The following is a 7,577-nucleotide window of genomic DNA, read 5'->3' as shown; positions in this document are numbered from 1 at the left end:
CTGGGCAGTGCTTCCCCTAAAATCTTAAGACTAAGCTTGTGCCATCCTATTCCAGGGTCCCCTTCTCTGTTCCACCTTGAACAGACAGTGGTGGCTCTTCCCTGTGCCCCCACCCCCCGCAGTCCCCTGGGCTGTGATTTTATAACAGTCTGGTGAAAAGTGAAGCGCCTCATTTCTCCTCTTGGGATCCCTGGTGCCTAGCATGGTGTCTGGGCCTTGGGCACGCCCCACTTGGGTTGCTTGGGGACAGTGAGGCGATCGCAGTCTCTCTCTCTCTTTGCAACACCATCTACTCCCTGGAGATGCTGCCTCCTGACTTCTCTCTGCTCTTTGGTTATTGCCTGTATTGATTCTGAGACAGACTTCAAGGCATATTGAAGAAGGAGAAGGGAACAAATGTTTTTCGGAAATCATGTCTCACATGGCAGACTGGAGTGGCCCCCAGAGCCTCCCTGATGGAGACGAGCTGATTTCCTGCAAACCTGTTATCCAAGGGATCCCTGCCAGCTCCAAGACGGCCCCAACTGAGGCCCGGAAGCACTGCTGTAATTAACAACTTTATCTTGAAGCACCATCCTCTCTTTGTCCAAGCCTGCAGAGCTTCTCATGCATTCTTCTTTAGAAAACAAGAGCTTTGCTCTTGAAGCTGAATGTGAGGCTGGAAAGTAGGTAGGAGGCCCGGGGGAAAGAATTATTAGAAAATATAAAGGAGAAGAAAAGGGAAGGTGAGATGTTCACTCCAGCCACCAGTCACTGGGTTTCTGTTCTGGGAGGTCCATGTGCTTACAGTATAGACACAGTGATTTGAAGGTGTCCCTACCCTTGAGGACCGGAGTCAGGGCCTGCCTGTGTGCACTGGCCTGGTCTGGGCACTGCTAGCATCTGTCTGCCTTCCTGGTGCAGCTTTCCTTGGCAAAACATCCTTTGGAGAGATGACACTTTCAGGTGGCTTGCTCAGGCATAGTCGCACTTCATTCTACATATCACCCTTTATGTTGTTGGCCGACTGATCCATTTACAGTGGAGGCTACAGAGGCCACTCTCTTGCAAATGACTTTGTGTGACTTGCAAAGCATTTTAACAAAAACTTCAAACCAATATCTGAAACCTGAGAGAATTCATTTGAACTCTGTATTTCTGTTTGTTTCTTTCTTCTTTGAATAATTAAGAGAATTGATCTCACTTGGCCTGGATTTCCATGGGGGCAACATTCCAGTGGAAATAAGTAAGCCATCTCCAAAAAGGGACAGTGATCTCCTGTCCATCACAATCCCACTGCTTTCTGCCTCCTGGACCTGGGTGGGTCCCTGGGCCATGCTTCTAGGTCTGTCTGCCCTCCTCAGGGAACTTGGTGACCAACACCTGAGTTGATTGCTCCGGGTAAGATAGGCTGAGTCCGGAGCTACAGAGGAGCTTCAGACAGCATGTGAGAAGAGGTGGTTTTGGGAGGGAAAAGAGGCTTTTCAGGAGAGGTGAGGGAGTGGCTTCGGCCTTTCTGAAAAGTGATAGAGATGCTTGAGGACAATACACTCTGATGGGTCATAGGGAGACTTGGTCAGGCCATGTGCCCGTGCTCTCAATGTTCCCAATGCACAGTCATTGATGTGATGGCAAGAGCATGTCATCGGGGTGCAGGGACGGGGGCAGGTAGATCTGGCTTCGAGTCTCCACTTCACTAGGTATTGTCTGCATGACTTTGGACAGGTATTTCACCTTTTCTGAGTCTCAGCCCTCTCATCTGTACAATGGGGTTAATGATATTTCATCGAAATGTTGTGAGAATGTAAAGGAGTGATGTATGTAACGCCCCAAGCTTAGTTCCTCAAACAGTGGAAGCTCTCAAGTGTAAGTAATCATTTCTCCCCTCTTTGCACATCACCTCCTTCCCTTCCCTTTATACAGTGAGTTCGAGACTGTCCTGTGGTTCCTCGAATCATCAGGACAGATGTGGTTGTGGGTTGGCCCAGACATCACAACCTGGAGCTTCCCAAGTTGTCCTTCATGTCCTTTGCAGTGTTGTAGTGGTTGTGATCCTCCTGCTGGCTCACGCTCACTTATTTTCTCATTTGAAGCCACTCAGATGATCCTGCCGTGAGAACAAGGAACATTGAGGACCCCATGACTTAGATAGGTTGTCACCTGTGCAAAGGTACAGAGCCAGGGGCCCTCCCACAGGCTCCTGACTTAGCCAAGGGCTTGCGGGTGTTGCTGCCCCAGCCTTGAGCACCAAGGCTGTGGTGGGGAGTGCTCACCCCCTGACTGCTCTAGCCCCAAGGCTCCTGGACCTGGAGGGAACAGACTCCTCCCACCCTGTCAATGGCTGTCACGCTTTGGGGTTGACATTTGTCCACACACACGGTGCCACTCAGAGATGGATTGGCCCCAAAGACAGAGCACAAAACAAAGAAATATTTGTTCCAGAAACCCTTGTGATGTCAAGTTTTATTGTAAGTACATTTGGTGCGTGACAGGCTGATAAATCTCGCACGTGTTAAGATTCTCCCTTGCTCTGAGCCCTCACTCCTGACTGCTTGTCTTTCCACAGTTGTGTGGCCCTGTCACCAACACACTGCCTCTTCTTCCGTCTCCACTCAACACTCTAGCAGGAATTTTAGGCCTGGAAGCTTCTCCACCCACCCACACCCTCCTGTCTCAGTGAAGACCCCTTTTCTCCATCCCTTTCTGCACGAGAGTGGACCTGCTTTGGATAAAATGCCACCAAGGGGTGGTGTTCATTTCTGAGCCCCTTTCCAAGTCTAAGCTCGAGCTGCAGGTTAGGACACCACTAAGCCTGGGAGAGAAGGGCCTTCCTGTTGTGTACCCTCAGGTGGTGGGCTCATGGGATGTCCACCACCTCAGGCTTCCATTGTCTTCTAGGATGGGCAGTGCTTCCTATACTTCTCGGATCCCCAATCTGCTTTAGCATATAGCAGGGGTGCAGTGCAGGGAAAACCCTAGGGAAAAGATGGGCTGTGCCCAGCTCCTGGCCTGGGATTTAGGAGACCGCTCTGTAATTTTCACCCCTTTACCTCTGGATCTCTTTTTCTTCCTCTGCAGAGTAACTGGGTTAAGGGAGTAGACCCATTCATCAAGCTCTGGAAGCATTCACTGAGGGCCCAAGAGATTCTAGGCATGTGGTCTATAGACTTTTATAAGCAGGGATGATTCATTAAGTCTGCAAATGTTCACTGAGTACCTACTATGTGACTGGCAGGTCTCACCCTGCTGGTCCAGGCCAGGCTCTGCTCCCCTCCAGCTTATATGAGTGTGCCCAACCCTTGACCTGATGCTGTGCTGGGGTCCACTTGGGGCTGTCCAAATGCTGGGCCTTTCCAGATAAGAGATGCTATGCACATGGCTGTCCATGTTCCTGTGAACTTATGTTGTAGAATTCATCCCTGGGGAACATCTGGAAATGCAATGGCTGCTTGCCAGGTTTATGTCACTTTGCTAGAGACCGTCAAATGATCCCAGCTCACATGTGCCATGGCCTCTTTTCATATATGATGTGTATTAGTTCATTAATTTTCCCAAAGCCTTATGCCTATTAGACTGTTATTCTTGTCATTTTACAGTGGAGGCTATTGAGGCACACAGAGGCTGGACGCCTTGCCTGAGATCACATGACTGAGAAGTGGCTGAGCCAATATGCAAAACCCTGGCCATCTGACTTGAGAGCAAAAGAGATAAACCACAGTATCACCTGCCCCCTGGGAGCTCTCCAAGGACTGGACCCATTTTCTGTGCCACTAGCCATGAACTCAAAGTCTTATCCCTCCATACCCTCCATAACACAAGGTGTCACACTCACCCTTCTGTCAATCTGATGGAATGTCAAGGTGGGTTCAATGTGCACTTTCTTGACTTACTGATGATGAGAGCATCTTTTTTTTTTGAATTGGAGTCTCACTCCGTCATCCAGGTTGGAGTGCAGTGACACGCTCATGGTCACCCCAGTGTGGACCGGCTGGGCTCCAGTGATCCTTCTGCCTCAGCTTTCCAAGTAGCTGGAACTACAGTGTGAGCTACTACGCCCGGCTAATTTTTTAATTTATTGTAGAGACAAGGTCTCACCATGGTTGGTCTCGAACCCATGTGCTCAGGCAATCCTCTCGCCTCAGCCCCCCAAAGTGTTGGGATTACAGGCTCATGTCACCGTGCCTGGCCGAGAGCATCTTTTCACATCTAGTGACTATGATGGCTTGTTTTACATGACTTGGCTGAAGTACCCAGTTATTTAATCAAATTCTAATCTAGTGTTGCTGTGAAGGTATGTTGTAGATGCGGTTAATGTCTGCAATTTGTTGGTTTTAAGTAAGGACGATTACTCTTGCTAGTTTTGGTAGACTCACTGAGTGGACCCCGCCCAATCAGTTGAAGGCCTTATTCGCAAAACCTGAGGCCGCCTGGAAAATAAGAAATTCTGTCTTAAGACTACAGCATCAACTCACACCTAAGTTTCCAGTTCCCTGGTATGTCTAATGGATTTCAGACTTGCCAGCATCCACAATTATATGAGCCACTTAAAAAAATCATATATATCTCCTATTTTCTGTTACTCTGGAGAACTCTGGCTGATCCAATGCTCATTTATGTTTTCTCTTCCATGACTTACCTATAAATATCTGATACTGATATTTAGTTACACTAGTTGAAGTATCTTCTCTACTGTGATTTATTTTTATCTTTTAAATGAACACAACTCTTTTTCCTTGAGAGAGAGAGAGAGAGAGAGAGAGAAAGAGAGTGTGTCTCTGCTTTGAGGTACTAAAGATACTTTTCTATCTTTTCTTTTTAAAAATGCCTGTGGGGGTTACAAATAGTTTTTAGTCCTGTTTTTTGTTTTGCTTTTTTTTTTAGGAATTATGAAAATGTTTTATTCTTAAGAGAGATGAAGATTATATAGGTTTATTTACTTGTCAAGACTGTACAGTTAAGATTTGTGCCACTCAATGTTCTTTGTTCTCTATCTTATTTCTGGAAGGTCAATGGGCCCCCACCAAACAGCAGGTGAAAGATACTGGCCTACTTGTGAATAGTTCAGGTATATGACTTCGTAAAGGATGTATTCTTCAATCATATAAAGTCTTTATGCTTGAGTTTCAGCATGACATGATTTGGAGATACAGGAAGCTGTGAGGAGACCACTGACAACATGGTAGGTCTTACCCTAGACCAGAGAAATGCAAACTGCCACCATCACCACTGGCCACAGTGCATCCTCAATGAAGAGGTGGGAGACCTGAGAAGACGTGTTCAGCACACACATTACAACCTGACTTGCCAGTAGGCTCAGCTGAGAATACACCATTTGAACTTACAAAAACACCTGTTACTTCCATCATATTTTAGCTGAACCTCCAGCCTAGTACTCTGCAGGACTATATCAGGGTTTAAATTTTATTTATTTTTTGTACATGGATACTCATCCCAGTAGCATTTAAAGAATAATTCATTTATTCCCTATCAATTTTGGTTTTATCTTGCTGTGCTTGGCAATATTGATTGGATGTTAGGTATTGTAGATGAAAAATTGTAGAAATAATTTTAAGCCCAGGGTCTTATCTTCCTCTGGAGAAGGTTTATTCAGTTTCCAGCTGGAAGCAGGGACACGAAGAGTCCAGGATCACCTTAATCCACTCTGGAGACTGAGAGATTCAGAGTTGGACTTTCAACCCTGAGAGAGCTTAGCTTTCTTTACTCTCAGGGATGGGGGTGAAAATGGGCTGCTTCCTACTGCATTAATGTCACTGTTAACAGCAGACTTTTGTCGGTGGATATGTTTCTGTGCTCTGAGTCCTGTTCAACTGACTTACTTTTCTGTCTCTGTGCTGTTGTCACTTTTGTTTAATTGCTTCTGCCATTTGGTGGGACAAATTCCATCTCTTTGCTTTTACTTCGGTATCTTCTTAGCCAGTTCTGTGTCTTTGCTCTTCTAGATGAGTTTTAGGATGAGATTATTGGCTTCACAAAGCACCCTGTTGGGGTTTGACTGGAATTTTGATCAAAGTATAGATTGACTTTGGAGAAATGGCATCTTCATGAGGTTGACTCTTACTTGCATGAACGTGGATATTTCCCAGTCTGATCATATCTTATTATGAGTTCTGCATATTTCTTCTTGTTTAAATTAATAGACTTTATGTTTTAGAGCAGTTTTAGATTTACAGAATAATTGAGCAGAAAGTACAGAGAGTTTCCATATACCTCTACCTCATTTCCCCTGTTACGACTATCTTGCATTAGTGTGGTACCTTTGTTATAATGGATGAACTAATACTGATACATTATCATTAGCTAAAGTCCATGGTTTAATTAAGGCTCGCTCTTGGTATTGTACATTCTATGAGTTTTCCTAATGCATAATGTTGTGTGTTCACCATTACAGAACCATACAAAATAGTTTCACCAACTGGAAATTCCTCTGCACGCTACCTATTTATTTTTTCTCCCTCTCCCTCAATACCTGGAAACTACTGATATTTTTTTCTGGCTTTATAGTTTGTGGTCCTACAGAATGGTGTGTGGTGGAATCATTCAATATGTAATCTTTTCATGCTTGCTTCTTTCACTTAGCAATATGCTTTCAAGTCTCCTTCATGTCGTTTTGTTACTTGATAGCTTATTTCTTTTTATTGTGTTGTGTGAATGTACCACCATTTGTTTGTATGTCAATGTATTAAAATTGATCACTTTCCATTTTGATTATGAACAAAGCTGCCATAAACACTCTTGTACAAGTTTTTATGTGGACAAGAGTTTTTAACTCCATTGGGCAAATACTGGGAAAGTAATTTGAAGATTGTGTGGTAAAAGTATGTTTAACTTGATAAGAAATTGCCACACTGTCTTCCAAACTGGCTGCACCATTATGCAATGAAAGTTCCTGTTGTTCCACATCCCCACTAGAATTTGGTGTTGTGAATATTTTGGATTTTCATATTTCTAATAGGTGTGTAGTGGCATCTCATTGTTGTTTTAATGTTTTATGATGTTAAGCATATTTTCATAAGTTTATCTGTCATCTGTATACCTTCTTTGACGTCTATTCTTTTGCCCAGTTAAATATTGGGTTGTCTGGGTTGTTTGCCTGTTTTTGTTGAATTGTAAGAGTTCTTTGTGAAGTTTGGATACAAATTTTTAACAAATATGTCTTTTGAAAATATTACCTTTGAGTCTGTGACTTGTATTGTCATTCTCTGAACAGTGCCTTTGATAAAGTCCAACTTATCAATTATCAATTTTTTTTTTTTTTTTTTTGAGTTGGAGTCTCACTCGGTCACCCAGACTGGAGTGCAGTGGCCGCTCCCAGCCACCGCAGCCTCTACTTGCTGGGCTCCAGCGATCCTTCCACCTCCGCCTTCCAAGTAGTTGGAACTACAGGCGTGCGCTACCACATCTGGCTAGTTTTTGATTTATTGTAGAGATGAGGTCTCGCCAAGTTGCCCAGGCGGGTCTCGAACCCGCAGGCTCAGGCAATCCACTCACCTCAGCCACCCAAGGCGCGGAATTACAGGCTGAGCCACCAAGCCCAGCTTCAATTACCAATTTTTATGGATCTTTTTTTTTTTTTGGTG

This window comes from Carlito syrichta, unplaced genomic scaffold (genome assembly GCF_000164805.1).
Source record: "Carlito syrichta isolate Samal-C Ts95f unplaced genomic scaffold, Tarsius_syrichta-2.0.1 Scaffold287827, whole genome shotgun sequence".
Classification (NCBI taxonomy): Eukaryota; Metazoa; Chordata; class Mammalia; order Primates; family Tarsiidae; genus Carlito; species Carlito syrichta.
This window is presented reverse-complemented; position numbering follows the sequence as displayed.